This window comes from Cryptotermes secundus, unplaced genomic scaffold (genome assembly GCF_002891405.2).
Source record: "Cryptotermes secundus unplaced genomic scaffold, Csec_1.0 scaffold560, whole genome shotgun sequence".
Taxonomy (NCBI): domain Eukaryota; kingdom Metazoa; phylum Arthropoda; class Insecta; order Blattodea; family Kalotermitidae; genus Cryptotermes; species Cryptotermes secundus.
The window spans coordinates 2,023,763-2,042,218 of NW_019729218.1; the positions used below are offsets into that span (position 1 = coordinate 2,023,763).

Sequence of the window (18,456 nt, forward strand, 5' to 3'; positions counted from 1 at the left end):
CAGTTTCTTGATCCTATACAAAGTCAGCAGAACTCCTTGGACGGGGGATCAGCCGTTAGAAAGGCGCTACCTATACACAGAATAAACGAACACAGACATCCATGCCTTGAATGGGATTCGAACCCATGATCCCAGCGTCCGAGCAAGCGAAGACAGTTCATGCCTCAGATCTCGCGGTCACTGTGATCGGCTTTGTTTTCAAACACCAGTACCTTATTCATCTGGAGCTATACCTCCACTCCCCATATGCCTTCATGGCTTAGGGCTTAATTAGTTACTATAGGATTGAGGCTAGCTCTTTCTAACGGATCCAACAGAATAGGTGTTTCCCTTTTCCTTCACCTGAGGACGGAAACAGATTCAGTTTCCGAAACGTCGTGTTTTTATTTGTTATCTTAAAAACCAGGACGATGGATAAAGTCCAGAAACCCAATATATCAGTGTGTTAGGGCTTAATTGTTTAATTAATTAAATACAGGGACCAGCATTATACGTTCTTCTCGCAAAATACGAGATCATATAGTAGGTCCCATGCCGATACGGTTTCCATCCATGCTGTAGAGAAGTCCAATCCTTCTCATTATCAAATTTAGGAAGCATTGCTTCCGATTAGGCAGTTGAGGCATACAAATAACTGAACGCTCATTCGTTCGCCTCTCCGCCGTTTATGAGACCGGGCGGAGTGCTGTATGCACAGTTACTGTATATGACTAACTCCTACTCTATTTCGCACCGAATTAATTTAAGTGAAGCGCGGACGTCCGAAGTCATATCTGCAGAAACTCGGTTGCAACAAAAGCAGCTTTTTAATAAATGTCTAATGGATTCGGTCCCGCTCAGTAAGGCCGCTTATTTCCGAGATTAAGCTCTGAGTTGGGTTTACGAATATAGCTGTTTCCCCCTTTTCTCCAGTTTTCCACGTCGATTAAAGACTGAATTTAATGGGATTCTGTATCCTCTATCGTTGCAATGTTAATTTGCCGATTATTGTACATTTGCTCATGATCTGATTTTCTGCAACAATGTTGGGATTAAAAAAACGTATGAATATAGAAAGAGTCAGGATAAAACAATCGGTATAGAGATGGACTACTTGCTGGACAGCGGTGGTTCAATTCTCCGCAGGGTCAAAGATGATTCTCTTCTCTACAGCGTCCACACCTGTGGTCAGACCCACCCAATCTCTTATCTAATGTGCACCGGTGACTTTCACCCTGATGGTAAAGCGACCGAGGCGTGAATCTGGCCCCTCACCTCCTACTGACAAGGTCAAGAATGGTGAAGCTATACCTTCACTCTCCCATATGTATTCATGGCATAGTGCTTAATTAATTAAGCACAGTGACACCTTCATACCTTTTGTTAACTTTTTATGAGTATTGCATGAAAATACTTCTTTCGCGCATAAATTTCGCTACGTTTCATATTTCTTCATTAAAGGATAGTTTTCCCTGTGCTTAATTAAGCACAAGAGCAAGACGACGTATGGAAGAGTGGAGATATAATTCCGCGCATTCATGACCTCAGCGTTAGATGGAGGTGAGAGGTCATCTTCACGAATCGGCCGCTGTAACCACGGGGTGAAAATCTGGCGTATCCCTACTGATATGGTGGGCCCCAGAAGAGTCAATCCGAACCTAGAATCACCATCGTCACACTTGTGAAAGGGGTTTGGGGGGGGGGGGGGGCTAATGGGCATGAGAGAGGAACCCTTNATTAAGAAAAAAAAAAAAAAAAAACAAGAAAGAACTCCGTGATTTCAGTCCGCAAGAGAACTATACCGACCTAGCGACCGCTGCTTCTCGGCGAAGTTAGTGCCAGCTTTAGCGGATAGTGTGTGTCGCGTGGTCAGCGCAACGGATCCCCACGGCCGTTAATTTCGGTTTTTTTAGACCGGAGCCGCTATTTCCTTGAAATAGCTTCTCCATTATCATCGCGAGGCTGAGTGGACCCCGTTTCAGACCCCTTACTTCTCAGAAAAATCTGGTAGCGACGGGAATAGAACCCGGACCTCTGGATCTGTAGCCAGGAACGCTGACCACAGAGGCGGTTACCCTTGATGCAATAAAATGGAAATTATTCTGACCCCCCAATCGCATTTACAATATTATCTGATTAACGACTCGTAAAATAATTCTCGGAATATGGTCTCGCGGATTTAAAATGGTCATTACTCACCATCCGTTATGAAGTCGGCCTGCTTCAGTCATACATTCTTCTTATGACTGGGAAGGAAATGCATGTGTGACCCTACCCAACTAACTTCATAGAGCCTAGTCATTACTGGAAATGTTACAGCAACCCAACTCCTTAGCAAATTATCCGCCCTTTGTCGAATCCTTCATTGGCGTGTTGATAAAAAACCGCTACTGAACGCTCTAGGAGCCAGATTCATCCCTTCTACATTCTCACATTTATACCCTCTGTATTATCCTCGCATTTACTCCTATATCTCATCTCCTAGGTGGTCCCTTCCTTTCAATTTTCCCTACTAAAGCTGTATCAGCATCTTAGTTTCTCCGATACATTCTACATACCCAACAACTCCATCCTCCCTGAGTCGATCACTCTATAATAATATACAGCTATACATATAAAGGTAAAGCTTCCTTGTGATTAATGAACTAAGCACCACGCCATTATGACTTATGGGGGAGTAGAGGGATAGTTCCACCGTTCTTGACCTCGGAATTTGATAGAGTTGAGTGGTCAGCTTCACGTCCCTGCCGCTTTATCCTTAGTAAAAGCATCCACTGCACAGGAGGCTGGTTGGGCCGCATAACTAGAATGGACGATCTGATGAAGAGAAAATCCTTGCCCCTACCGTGAATTAAACTCCGTCCTTCCATCCCGTAGCCTGTCGCTATACCGACTGAGCTATCCTAGCTCTTTGCTCCCTAACATTTAATTATAAAACAGACAAATCTCCTTTAATCTTTCACTTCATGAATATTTATGATTCACTGCGATCTACATGTTTTGAAATTGAAACTTGTGGACTTTCAGAATATAGCAGTTAACAGGAGGCACGCGGTAGCGTAGTTGGTTGGGGCACTATGCTACAAGCCGGAAGGTAGCAGTTTCGAGTCCCGATGAGGTGGATATTTTCAATTGACCTAATACTTCCAGCCGCACTATGGCTCCGGGGTCGACTCAGCCTCTAAGAGAAATGAGTACCAGGAATCTTCCTGGGGGTAAAAGGCGGCCTGCGAGTAAGGCTGGCAACCTCACCGCCATCTGTGTGCCGATTGTCTAGAAAATGAGGGAGCCTCGACGTCTCACAACCCTATGGGCCTCCATGGCCTCTTACAGGGATAGCTTTACCTTTCTTAAAACAGTAAACAATGAATCTTTCACCTTCATTGTCGATTTCCTGTCTTCATTGGTTTCTCGCTTCTGGTAGGTTTCTTATTTTTCTAAACATGTCTTAATCATCTCCAATTATCACTTTTTTTTACCGCCGCCTTCTTAGTTTCTAAATCCGTTCTCACAGTCTCTCTTCAAGGTCGAGCTGCACTCTAGTGGTAGCTCCACCAGGGACTGTTCCAACACTTGCCACACAGGGATACAATGCAGTTACGTGGATGAAAACGTGAAATGATTATATTCGACGCAAACCAGCAATCAGCTAACTCCCTGACTCTCCTTGTAAGACTCACAGTCTCTCAGCTGCTCAAGAAATTTCTCGCTTTATTAGCCGAAGGCTCATTACAGCGCGCTGTAACGCTGTGTAATGCGTTGAAAGTCGACAGACGTTTCGGATGTACATGTCGCCTTCATCTACTGGTTGGAAGAATGAGTCAAGCAAGAAATCAAAGTGAATGAGGTGGCACGTAGAACGTTAGTTTCTTTCCAGGCTTGTTCTTTGACCTTGAAGATGAAGGCAATAAGTTCCTTCGAAACATTGGTTGATTTTCAATGGAATAAATGGTGTTATATCCCAAAGGTAGAACGCTTCATACTCAACCGTTGTGAGAACCGCAAATCTTTCATAACTACGTTGGCAAGAAATCGTAAATTTACCCTATACTGACACAGTTCTTGTTTACAGATTTTCCTTACTGTGTCCTGATCTCTACGTCATTTCTTCCCTTTAGATTTTCCTAACTTCCCCCTTTTGTGTGCTTCATGCACCGCCAACCCCAGTCTCCTTTATTTTATAATCCTAAAATTTTTACATAAAAAATAAGCCAATTTATTGTGCAATATTCTCCGCATTTTTCTACATATTCCAGCTTAACTAAGTCCATTAAGCTGAGCCCTTCTGGAGGAGCCGCCAATTCTGCAGCTACTCAAGAATTTCCCAGCATTTTATGGAACCCGAAGGTTCATTACTGTGTTCACAAGAGCCCTCCACTGGTCCCTATCCTGAGCGAGATTAATCCAATCCATACCATCCATTCTATCCCTCTAAGATCCATTTTAATATTATCCACCCACTATATATTGGTCTTCGTAGTGGTTCTTTCTTTCTGGCTTCCCCACCAATATCCTATATGCAATCCTCTTCTCCCCCATTCGTGCTACATGCCATGCCCACCTCATCCTCCTTGACTTGATCAATCTAATTATACTTGAAGAGCAATACATGTTATGAAGTTCCTCATTGTGCAGTTTTCTCCAACTTTTGTCACTTCATCTCTTTTCGGTCCAAATATTCTCCTCGACACCCTGTTCTCAAACACCCTCAGTCTTTGTTCCTCCCTCAATGTCAGAGACCAATTTTCACACCTATCTTAGGTCCCAGTATTTTTCTCAGCGCTTTATTCTGAAATGTCCCCTAATTGCATTCTCTCATTAGTGACTGAGTTCCACACTCAACAAAGCACAACATACACAATTACGAGAATGGCTGAACTGCAATATATATACTCGTATATATGTGAGAATTAAATGTAAAGTTCTGCCTTGTGAAGGCAAAGGTAAAGCTATCCCTGTAACAGGCCGTGAAGGCCCATAGGTTTGTGAGACGTTGAGGCCCCCACATTTTCTAGACAATCGGCTCACAGATGGCGGTAAGTGTGTGGGCCTTACACGCCGGCCGCCCTTTACCCCCAGGAAGATTCCTGGTACTCATTTCTGTTAAGAGTCTGAGTCGACCCTAAGGCCATAGTGCGGCTTCAAAGAGTAAGTAAATTAAAAAAATCACATCATCGCTCTCAAAGCAGCGACCTTCCGGCTTGTAGCATAGTGTCTCAACCAACTACGCTACCCCGTTCCCTTCAAAAGTTGTGCCTGTGTTTAATTAATTAAGCACCACGCCAGGAAGATATTTGAGGTAATGGAGGTGTATCTCCGCCATTATGCACGTCGGCACTAGATGGATAGGAGTTGTCTGCTTCACGTACCCACCAGCTTAACCTCGGGGACAGAGCTCTCGGTACCCATTGGTTAGGAGTCTGTGTGGGCACCAGAGCCGGTCTGGACTGTATGGTGTAGAGAAAAATCTGTTGTCTTTGCCGGGAATGAACTCCGACCGTCCAGCACGTCGCTATATCAACTGAGCTACACAGGCTCCAAAGCACCTCTGTGAGAAACTTGTGGCTTACAAGCCTAGTTCTTACTCATCTCATTTGGCGTCATATCCTCTTCCATAACAATTTCTTCTTGAAATAGATTTAAAATTTTTTGATATAAATATGACAATTCTAATAGATATTTTTTATTTTCAGATTGTCGGTGAAGCGACCATGATCATGGTTACACTGAAGACTTCAGCATCCAGAGACGCAAGAAAGTAACGATGTAGTACATATCTTTAGAAGAAACAATAGTGACAATTTTTGAAATGAAGATTCAATGTTCGTTAACAGTGATAATGTTTATAACACCGTGAAACACAAGCTATATTCATGCATCTATACAAGACCGCGTTGTCACTGTGTAGGTTCAGTGCTCATGTAATGTAAATGAACAAGCATGACTCATGTTTCCGATACAAGTAAAATAGAATGAACTGACGAGATAGAAAGGATTCTGAGTGAGTTATTAAGGCCTTGTTACGTGAATTATACCAACAAAAACAACGTGTTCTTTCCACGGAGCAAACATGAAATCGTATACCAATTAGGGTCCAAGATTACATTCGGAAATTACAGATGCTTATCTAGAAGCATACAGAATCGTGCTGTAATGTATTGAGTGCAGTATTATGTAACCTTGCTTTCTTCTAGGAAATTGTACGATCTATTCTAGTTAGTTCAGATATTAAGAAAGTCTGTAAGACAGGTCTAAATATCTGTAAGGATCAAAATAGTATGTAAAGACATAGAGAAAAAATCCATATAATTTCTTATGGTTTCATAAGCCTTCATACATAATTGTTTATTGCTTTAAATTCTGGGCTATATTATTATTTTAAGATACAGGTGTGATTCTGACTAACTGATCCAGTGATTACCCTTAAACTGAACATTCCGGATTCGATTTCCGACAAGGGCATTTATTTTTCTTTTGACCCTTACCTTCAGGCCGTTCCAAGGTACATCTAGCCTCTTGTCAAATTTTTACTGAGTGGCTTATTTCCAAAGGTTAAAGCAAAATTAGCTTGAAGTTGACAATTCACTAAACCAAGTACATTACTGAGAACTAAAATGCGCAGGGCTTCACCTCATATTTAATATACAAGTTTATTATGTGATGTTTAGATGGAAAATAATTTATTTTCGACGTTTAATATGCAATTTTATTATGTAATTGGTGATATTTATTTTTAATATTATTGTGTAAACTCTAAGTAACTTATTATTTAAATCCTAGAATTTTCTAAGTCTTACATTACAAATAAGTCTTGTCATACTAACAGTGTTGAGTTCTCTTTGCGTTTATGAATTGCAGAGGTTTCTTAGAAAACAACTGGTAACTTTACGGAAAGGATATACTTGTATGAATGAAATATTCCCAACAGGTATATGGAAGAGGATGATAATTTCGAATGAAGTGTTTTCAGGCGATCAGCTCTGTCGACAGTGAATAAAAATGTGACAAGTAAGAGACTGTCTCCCTATCATCAGTTACAGATCATCAGTCCCCCTGAAGACTGAAGTGTACAGTCAGACTAATGACGAAGACAGTCTCAAAAATGTAAAACTGTTATTAAGCGTCCCATCCCCCGATAAGAACTATATTTATGTAAGATTTGAGGCTTTCACGGCGGTGACTATGAAGAAAGCAGTCTGCTTTTACCGGTTCTCACGGTCTCTTCGCTTGCGGATTTCTTATATTTTTCCTTCTACCCTGAAGATGGAGGCGATACGTTCCTCCGAAACGTCGGTTAACACCACATATACACGGTGCCAAATCCCAGAAGACTGCTTTCTACAACTATATTTATTTTCCATAAAATTTAAAAATATTTAAATAATGTCTTACTTGTTTTAAGTCGGTGATAAATATGCTACAGGATTTCCCCAGGAGAAGGTATGCACTGAAACATGAAGAAAATTAAACTAATTTAGTACAACTGAATAAATAACAGTTATTGGGTTAACAAATTAACATTTATTTGAATATATAACTAAAGAATTTGGAATGTATTAAAATTTGTTTGTAATGCATTAAAATACAGCACTTTCAGACCGTTTTCCTACGGTCTGTTATAATCTAGCATCTTTGCTATTAACTGACATAGGGAAATATAAGTTCGGCAGTTTGGAAATGTTCACGCATTCCTAAGACGAATTTACACGCTCATTTGCATGAGCAATGAGCAGATGCATTTCTTTCTCGGTGAGAGGTTTTGAAAAGGAACTACACTTGAATTGAAGAATGCCATCTTCTGGGATGAGGCGCCGTGTAGGTCTTATGTGGCTGCAGCCACATACTCAAGCTGGTCCCTCGGTCGCGAATTTTTATACCCTGAAGATGGAGGCGATATTTTCCTCCGAAACGTCAGTTTACACAATATCTACACAGCGCCACATCTCAGAAGACGGCATTCTTCATAGTCACCTCAGTGAAAACCCCAAATCTTACATATCTGAATTTCCGTAAAAGTAGAAACCTATTTTTCCGTTAGCAGAGAAGAAGAAAAATTTGCCATATGTAAATAGTTGTGAAATTAAATTTGTACCTAAGACTGTAGAATCCTTAAGCAAATACGTCAGAGAAACTCTCACAAGAAAATGCACTATTAACATCTAATTACCAAGAACCTTAATATTTGTACATCTATATTAAAAATCAAGCAAGATGGCGGATGACAACTGCGCCTTATCATCGACTGACGCTTGATGAGAGCTTAAATCAGGCAACATCAATCAGGCTTTTCTGTCTGTACTGGATATTTCCTACCGTGGGTGAACAAAGTTGTGGTGTTGGACTTAAGACAGTGAAACGCATTATTATCTAAAGAAAATCTAATTAGACAATGCGATGAGAGTAATTAAAATATCTATTGATATTAATAATAAAATCCGGTAGCGCGATATAGTTAGTATTACACTGAATTGAAAATTCGAATGGAGTGAATCTCGCAACACGGTAACCTTATAACTCTGTTTCACTCTTCCTCTGCTGGACAAACCGTCACTCACTCGCCGTCACGTTTCCTTCCGACTTCTCTAGTTAATACTCGGAGCCAGCCTCCGGTTGTTTCCGACAAATGTGACACAGCCTGAATGCTTCTTAAGGGGCTTTCTACAAACTGTTACATCCACTTTAATAAATGCTCTGTATTTATGTGTAATTTTTTGTTTTGTTCAGAGCTGCGTGCGGTAATAAAAATAGAAAGTTATAGAATTAAAATCCCACAGGAGGAGAAGGAATAACTACCCGAGTCTGTTGCACAGAGGCAAAGAACCAAGCAAATCCTGTAGGGAATTCTAATTCGAGTCAAATTAATATTCTTCATACAGGGCGTTCAATTAAGGAGGAAACTTCGCAACACCGCTGACCGGGCCCGATATTCCCTACAGATCGCTGCTGTAACTGTAACGGCGTGCGTTTATCAGCACTAATGACTCATTCTGCTATCAGCAGTTACAGTATCAATCTGTGAGGAATGTTGGGCCGGGTCAGCGGTGTTGCGAAGTTTCCTCCTTAACTGAATGTACTGTATAACACTGTGCTAGCAAGCACCCTTGAGATTACTAATAAAAGATCGTATTTAGCTGTAAAGTGTATATTAGTAAATGATTATTTCCAGTTTTGAACATCATAGCGATCTTAAAATCACAATTCAAATACCTGAACATTAGATCTTCATTTTTTGTTCTGAAACTTCCTATGTAGTTTACACAATTTATGTGAACAGTTCTCTAATAACTCCTCACAACCGGAGACACGTAAATTATAATCACAAAATTATAATGTAAGCAAACCTACATAAGAGAATAGGTTAATAGTGTGATATGTCCATACAGTTGTAGGGCATCTCAGTTGGTGACTTCTATAACTGCAGATCCGTCATCATCTCCAGCTCTCCACACCAATTTGGGCCACTTGATTAAAAATACCTTCTATTTTTATTACTGACTGCTAACGATAATTGGACAGGGATTTTAATCGCTAATTCTTAAAAAAAAACTGTTGCTGTGAGTCTAAAATATCTGTGGGGGTGTGTCATCATTACAAAGATAATACATTATATTTTAAAAAATATTATGTAAAACCATTATCTTGAACACCCAGTACTTTCCTTCCGCAAGGGGGTCTGCTCGAGTTATGACGTACTCTCTCAAATATTTTAGACTCCTTTTAGAATTCAGAATACTGAGAATATGTTGAGCCAAGTATCCTACTTAAATTTTAAAATATTTGTAAATAGTTGTGTAAGGAATTGAATGATTGTTACTACCGACTGTTTCATATATCATCTAAATGTTGTACAGGCCTATTTAAAAAGCTATTATTGGTCATTTATTAAAAATACCGATTTATCGACATTTCTTTTTCAATAAATTCGATTGATATATTGAAGCATAAATTAGTAGTAATTTTTTTTTTCAAAACATAAAGAATATCAATGCAAAATGCCACCGTTCCGACCAGCTTGTAACAATCCTTCCTGTGTCCTATATAAGATAAATATAATTTTGGTCACGTACAGAATGAAACCCCGTGTACAATATGATCCATAGCATTAAGATTTGTGAGAACAGTGTAGGCCTACACTCTGCTCAAGACTTAGGTTTACCATGGCCTCATGTTGAGAATAATTTAAAAGCTATATCATCTTAAATAGAAAAGTCACTTAGAAATATCAACATAATTGTGGATGAGAGAATTTTCGTCTCGGACAAATATGTGTATCCTTTATGTGAAGTCTCGATCTGAGAAACATATGTGTTATTACATAATTGTTTATTTTCTTCATTATATATACATAATTCTCATGTTTCTCTTAAGGTTTTTTTTTATATTGCTTTTACCATTAAATACATATATTGATTGGGAGGGGCGGATGGAAGAAATGGTCCCCACATTCTCCGGACCTGACATATGGATTTTTATTTCTGTGGGTATGTGAAGCAAAGAGCCGCTCACGGTAGCCGAGCGGACTAAGGCATGCACTGTCTTCGCTCGCTCGGAAGCCGGGATCGTGGGTTCGAATCCCACTCAGAGCATGGATGTTTGTGTGCGTTTTTCTGTGTTTGTGTACAGGTAGAGGCCTTGCGAAGAGTTGATCACCCACCCAAGGAGTCCTACCGTATGTCTAGGATCTAGAAAAACAGAAGTGAACGGAGAAGTTCATGGAGGTAGGCCTAGGCTCACTGGGGCTGTAGTTCCAAGGAAAAAAAAAATATGAAGCAAAGCGCCTACAGTGTTCGTGTTCAAAACATTCAACACTTGAAAGAGTGAATCAAGGAAGCTGCTGCTGCATTTGTCACTCCTGAGTGGTCGAGAGTGGGAGGAAATGGAATACTGTTTGCAGAGTCACCATTGGAGCGCACATAGAACGTCGATAAACATGTAGAAGAAATTGTCTGAGTTATTCTTTAATTTAATTCATGTTTAATATATGTATCTCTTTCCATTTAATACATATAATAGTTTGAAACTCCCACCATGAATTTTGGGACAATAATATTTATTATTTTAATTTATTTTTCAGATTTCTCCCTTAAAAACAATTAGACCTACAATCTCTGTTAGAAGTTAGGTCCCAACGGCGGTGATTTTGGAGAGTACCGTCTTGTAATTTGTAACTCCGTCTAGACTGGAAAGATTTTTACTTACTTTTCGGAGCAAAATAATTTATTTTCAGATTTTCTTGTTTCTTGTTTCTGACCTTAAAGTTTTAGGCAGTTAGTTCCGCCGAAATGTAGTTGAACTCTAGCAGACTAAACGGAGTAATATCACAAAAGTTTATCACCGCCGTTACAACCTCAAATCTCGAATATCAGAAAAGTTTAAGTGATTTTAGGTTTTCACCGTGGTTCAATTTTCACATTTGTTTTTTTTACATATCTTTACACTGTGTTCATATAGGTAGTGCCGCCGACGTTTCGGAGATACCTGCTGGCTCCTTCGTCATAGTCGAACCCGAAGAGAGGACAGCATTTATATCCGTAACGTTGGCAATATGCCCACAACCACAAGATATCAAGACCTAAGACGAAAATCAACACGAAAATGGTTTTTGCTTCAGATTAAAAGTAACTTATGCACATTGAATTTTCGGAATATTAAGGAAAAATCAAAATTCATACATGATGGATTAACTTTGAACTGTTCCACATTGTTTCAGTAAGTTTCAGTGCGTTTCAGTAGGTTTAGAGCTACATGCTATGAAAGTGGGTCAAGACATGACAATACAAAACGGCGGTGGGGTAATTCAGTATAGGTTATGTGGGTCATAAATATAAAAATCGTGGTATAATTTTAGATACCGTGACGATGCATCGTGACCATAGGCAAACAAATATAAACCATGTTGATTGATGAATTACCAATGGAGCCGAAACAATTGCCATTAGCGACAGCATTTTGCTTCCAATATCTGATATATCGTGACAGTGGTACAGATTTACGAAATACAGAAACACTTTATTCCGACCGCCATTACAAATATGGCTTTGGTGAGAGGTGCGCAAGTGCAACAGGAGAACATGTTATGGTCTGGTGTGCGTGCATGCTATCAGCATCTAGAGACTGCCTCTGTGGTCTAGTGGTCAGCGTTCCTGGCTACAGATCCAGATCACTGGACCAGTGATTGAGGCTAGCTCTTTCTAAGGGACCCAACAGAATAGGTGTTTTACCTCACCTGAGGACGGAAACAGATCCAGTTTCCGAAACGTCGTCTTTTTCTTAGTTATCTTAAAACCAGGACGATGGATAAGGTCCGAAAACCCAATATCTCAATGTGTTAAACACCATCGTCAGAATCCTATAGTAACTACTAGATTAAACTGGCTTCGGGAGGATCCAATAATGGGCTGCAGTGAGTACAATAATGAAGCTTCTGGTTCCATAAGAATCTAGAGATTTCTTTACCCGCTATTTGACTATCAGCTTCTCAAGCAGGGCTCTGTCCCATGCAGTTAACATTTTATTATAAAACTAATATGAATTATAATTTGTTTTATTAAGTCTAAAAGCAGCTTCTGTTAGTCCATATTATTAAAATGTTGTAACTGAATGAGTCGGTACCATTTCAACAAATATGGCGACCAAATTACTGAAGCTCAAGACTTAATTAAAAAACTCCCTCAATGTTATGGCTCTTATCCACCTCAGATCTTTGTATGACGTCATCTCATCTATTATTACGGTCGTGCATATTGAATTTTTATGACGTTTATCATTAGTTCTGATGTAATTATGCAAACTTCATGTTTGGAAACATTATAGAAATTATGATTATATGTTTGTAGCTGTTCTTATTATGTACCACATAAATAAAAATGGATTTCATTCTATTATTACGGCTACTATTACATTATCATTTTATTGTTGATGATTCAGTGTGTTAAAGTACTGCAAGCACTCGATGGCTGAACGTAATGGTAACCAAAGTTCAAAAATGTAGGTCCAGATAATCAAATAAGGAATATATTATTTTCTTATGCAAGTGTTATTAATAATCTGCCTTTATCAGAGTATATATAAATATGGCCTGTTATCAGAAATATGTATTGTCAAATTATTTTTCAAGGAAGGACTAATGTTATGGGAATAACCTGTTACGAATTTTATCGTACACAAAAATATGTTCTTAATAGCACATGTTCCTCCATGACCACTGTATTTACATTAAGGATACATGAATATTCTTATGTAATATGGCGGTTAAGATTGTTATAATTGTTTCTGAATAATATAATGTTTTCAGTCTTTACATTCAGAATTCACAATTGCAGCTGGCCAACTCTGGACACCGTTTGTACGTTCATAAGTTTACAGGTGCAGACGCAGCCACTCATCGGGAGAAATGCCAATGTGCTCTGTAGAAATATTAAAATTATTTACAAGCTTCATCATAAAAAAAACTCCGTGGCCTGTAGTCCGCAAGCGAACTATACCGACCGAGCGACCGCCGCTTGTCGGTGAAGTTAGTACAAACTTTAGCAGATAGAGGGTGTCACGTGGTCAGCGCAACGGTTCTCCATGGCCGTTAATCTCGGTTTTCTATTCCGGAGCCGCTACTTTTCCATTCAAATAGCTCGTCAATTATCTTCACGAGGATGAGTGGACCCCGTTCCAGACGAACTACTTCCCAGAAAATCTGGTAGCGACAGGAATCGACCCCGGGAACTCTGCAGAAATTTCTGTTTTGCCAAAAATTACAAGTTAATAATTATTTTCTGATGTAAATTTACCTCCTCGTGTGGTGTGTGACTGCCATAGGAAGCGACTATACATATGCTAGTAACGATTCACACCTCGCTGCACGTAAACGAGAGAGAATACCATTTAGTTTTGGAAGAAAACCCAATACCAATTATCTCGCTGCTACAAACGCAGCGCCCTCTTTCACTCTTTCACTTGACTGTTTCAGCTAACGAGGGAAGTCGGTAAGACCATTGTTTTAGGGAATAATAAGATGTATCTGAACTCGCAGGTGGAGACGTTGGAAATTAACGAGATTCTAGTTGTAAAGCAAAGAAGTGGAAATATGCTCGTCTCCAATTTAAATGGCCAACCTGGGCCATAATCATATGCCTGACTTGCAGCAGGAACTGCGCCTCGAGTGGTCCAGTTACGGAGCAAGGCAGCGAGTAAAACACGTTCCCAAGTGGTTCTCTTGCAAACGAAAAATAAATTTCACTTCAGGGTCAGCGACAGGGAGAGACTGCTTCAGAAGCTGAACTTCACGCTCCTGTGTGATAAATACCGTAAAGTCGGGCAACTCAGAGTCAGGGCTACTTTACGACTTGCGGTTTACCGCCAATCGGTTCATATTGGCGACAAGCCCTCGACGCTCACGACCAGTATTTTTTTTTCCCAACTGAACACTTGCGGTTATAGTCCTTATGTAACATCTTCTCTGAGGAGAGGATAGGTCTATCGTTTGCAATTGCTACTGGTCCTCGCCAGCGCAGTCATGCTCAGTTTCAACTCCCACGGGACTCATGACCATGTTTTACTGTCTCAAATTCGAGACTCCAACCTGGAGGGCCAGGTCCCCGTATTTATATCCCCCAGTAACAGGGTGGCTCGGTTATACCCCCAGCCACTGAATTCCCTTTTCGTCGCCTCCTACGATTCGCAGGGCTACGGTGGAGGTATTGGACCCCGCCTCCACACGGGGTATCTGGCTGCTTCGTCCGTTAGGACGAAGCTGTTTTCCAATGCTCCCATGAGATTCCGTCTCAGTACCCGTCCCTTCGATCTCAGAGAAAACTTTCGGTGCATTCTGTCTATATAACGGAAACAGTTCCTCATCTACAGTGAAAACGGTCTCCATTTTGAAGAGCTCCATCTTCTGGGATATAAAACCATGTAGTCCGTTGAAAGTCAACCGACATGTCGCCTCCTTATCAAACCTCTGCTTGTCGGTTACCCCACCCTGGTTTCTTGTTTGGTTTAGTATTCGACATTGAAGGTAGAGGAGCTGTATTCCTCCGAAAGCGGGCACGTGGTAGCGTAATTGGTTGAGGCACTATGCTATAAGCCGGAAGGTCGGGGATTCGAGTCCCGTTGAGGTGGATTTTTTTCCAACTGACCTAATCCTTCCAGCCGCAATATGGTCTTGCGGTCAATTCAGCCTCTAACAGAAATGAGTATCAGGAATCTTCCTGGGGAGTAAAGGGCGGCCGGTGCGTAAGGCTGACAACTTCACCTCCATCTGTGAATCGATTATCTAGACAATTTGGGCACCTAGACCTCTCACAACCTTATGGGCCTCCATGGCCTGTTACATGGAGAGCTTTACCTTTATCAATGATCCTCCTAAACGTCGGTTCACTTTCAACGGATTACACAGCGTTATATCCCAGAAGACAGAACTCTTCATAACAATCGCTGTGGGTATCTCAAATCCTACATGGTCCCCATTTTGTTTACAGGTTGTGTTTACGTCATTTATACGGTTCTCACAATAAACAGTAACATTTATCTAAATAACATTAATCGGTTGGTATTTACGATACCTGGCGTGTTTTCTGTGAGGTAGGGGCTGAAAATTTAAATGAAATGCAGGTTTCAAATGGCAGATTATCGCGTGAGGAAATATGGTTGATGCAATAAATGTGTTTGCCTTAAGTCGCTTTATTCCGTATTTTCACGATGCTCTTTCCAACATTATACAGCCCCTACATTACATTTCCCATTAATTAGACTTTGTTTACACAATCGTAAAGGTGGCCGCTTCTGGCAATTGTGATTTTATTACCATAACACAACTGGAGGAGAGTTGCTGGTATTTGTATCTTATTTACACAGATGCTTGTAATAATGCAATATGTAATGAAGCAGATCACAGTAAGACAATGTTTACCGATTCACTACTGAACTCAAAATTCGAATTACACAACAGACAAAACATAACTTACTAATCTTACGTATTCAAATAGACCCTTCTCTACCGTTTAGAAATGAAAATACTGAACTAAACGTTCAGGCTATGAATCCTGGGACCTAGTTCGAATCTCAGCTGACACGAAACTAGTTCGACTGATTAAAATGCGTTCAAATGAAACGTGAAGTCCATATAGGTAACATTTGTCTGTTAAAGACAGCCGTTGCTAGGCAGCGACCCGTGCGCAACAATGGAAATACTGTTAGAAGCCATGTTTTCTATGTGGTTCTCTCCAAGGCTATATGACTCGACCAACCGAGTTTAATTCAGTTAGTGAGTACAGTGGAGTGAGGAGAGTTGGTGAGCAGTTAGAGGACTGCTGTTCGATCCTTGTGAGCTGCTGCTGTTAGAAGTTAGCAGCTGAGGCAAGGGGATAGCTCGGGAATCCAGAGTAAATAAAAAGTCCGCAGCTGGAATTCATTACCAGGTAACGACGGGTGAAGACAGACTACAGCGCTATAGTTACCTGTAGTTACGATCTAGAGTTGATCAATAAATTTAATTACCAATCCACACCCCGTCTATAACCACATATATATCATCTTATAGACTCAATTTTGAGCTCCCTTCTCGTATGATATGAGACCTTAATTGGTGTCTGGTTATTTCTAGCAGTTCTACATATAATTTTAGAGAATCATGCTTATGTACCACTCCGCAACTTGACTTTCAAGCTGGAGACAGAGTTTATACACATTGCCTCCGTGTTGCAACGACCCCAATAGTCCCCGTGTGTCTTATATACCAACACGCAGGTCACCTTTACAGTATAGTGCATGATACCATACTCCCCTGGAATGCAAGGAATTTCCATATTACTAAAAGGTCCAGAAGGACAAGCCTTGTGTCACTAACTTTGCCTCTGTAAAGGATACCTTAGTGGTATGGAAGGTCTAATGTTTTGTATTATTCTGGAATTTAGGAATCTTTGTTGTCGCTATGGTGGTTCTCACCCTTGGTCTTGGCAACATCGTCTTCTCTCTCGGGGGCACCATGTTACAGTTCCCTTCTATGTACAACATGGTCGCCAAGGGTGTCTCTGCGAAGTCTCAAAACTTCCCAAGTTACACAATTCTACGTAATTCCTAGTTTCTTATGTCCAACATTTACGGCAGGAACGTCGTTTTGCTGTTAATATTTCTAAGAATAAGCTCACTAAACCAATAAGAACACGCTGATATTGTGACACAACGCCTGAATCCAGAGTAGACGTTCATTGCTATGCAACGACATGGTAAAAACTTTCCAGCTGTAACGAATAAGCAAGTAAAAATCGAAGTGTTGATGAACTATAATGGTGAAAACGGTGTTTTCTATTGGGTCCGTCCCGAGGTTATACAACGAGGATCCCAGGCCAGCTGATAATAACTGAGGGAATCTCTTGAGTCGACAGTCGAATATGTTTCAGAGGGGATGGCAACTGAGAGTTAGTTGACTTGCAAGAGTGCGGCTGTGTGCTGCAGTTACAGTGAGACTGGTATAATTACTGTGTTAAAGTCCGTTACCAGGATACGGCTAGTGAAGACTAAGAAACCTAGTGTGTGTGTGTGTGTGTGTGTGTGTGTGTGTGTGTGTGTGTGTGTGTAGATCAGCGATAGTACTATATGACTTGAGTGTGTAAGTATATGAAATCCAATCAGCCAATCTAAACCCCGTCTGATAGCCACACCCCTAAGAAAAAGTACGAAAAGATATTCAATTTGATCTCCACACTGCAATAGAATGTTCAGCTAACGCAACAAAATGTTGATTGTTTCTTATTTTACGACAAGATGTCAAGAGGCTGAGACCAATGATATACGGACAGATGGAGTTTTCTACGAAGTTAAAGGCTGGAGTATGCATGGAAAAGGTTCAATTCCGTGTAAGGTAAAGGATTTTCCTTCGCCACAGCATCAAGGACGTCTCTAGGTCCCTATCTAGCACCCCACAAAGTGGGGCCGTGGGCTTTTTCTCTGGTGAGTGAAACAAACCACTCACCTCCATCGGGGCCCAGTTCCCCGCTCTGTAACGAGTGCACAGTTACCTCCACGTCCCTATACTTGCATATGCTGCCACAGGAGTAACTTCACGTACACATCGGGAAACAGAGAAAAGCATATACTACAGGACGGTTGAAGGCGTGAGTTGAAGTGACACAATTATAAATCAAGACGCGGAAGAGCAAGAGGAATTTGAGGCTGGTACAGGCACCATGGAACTGAGCCCTTCTTCAGATGCTCCCAACTGTGCAGTTACTCAAGAACTTCCCAGCATTTTATGGAACCCGAAGGTTCATTACCCTGTTCACAAGGGCCCTCCAATGATCCCTATCCTGAGCCAGATCATTCCAATCCATACCATCCCATCATATCTCTCTAAGATCCATTCTATATTATCCACCCACCTACGTCTTGATCTTCCCAGTGATCTCTTTCCTTCGGGCTTTCCCATCAATATTCTATATGCATCTCTCCTCTCCACCATTCGTGCTACATGCCCTGCCCATCTCATCC

General features: G+C 40.7%; 1 protein-coding gene and 1 long non-coding RNA gene across 2 annotated transcripts in view; one reads left to right on the top strand and one right to left on the bottom strand.

Annotated features, from left to right (window-relative positions):
* The window catches only part of LOC111865519 (toll-like receptor Tollo), a 95,826-nt gene extending 88,641 nt beyond the window's left edge, over positions 1-7,185 (top strand). The window contains exon 2 of the mRNA XM_023853616.2: positions 5,673-7,185. The gene's annotated coding sequence lies outside the window, so the exon portion shown is untranslated. The remainder of the gene's footprint in view (positions 1-5,672) is intronic.
* Positions 1-8,916, bottom strand: part of LOC117282408 — a 143,240-nt gene extending 134,324 nt beyond the window's left edge. The window contains exon 1 of the long non-coding RNA XR_004513141.1: positions 7,372-8,916. This is a non-coding gene — a long non-coding RNA (uncharacterized LOC117282408). The remainder of the gene's footprint in view (positions 1-7,371) is intronic.
* Positions 8,917-18,456: the final 9,540 nt, after the last annotated feature.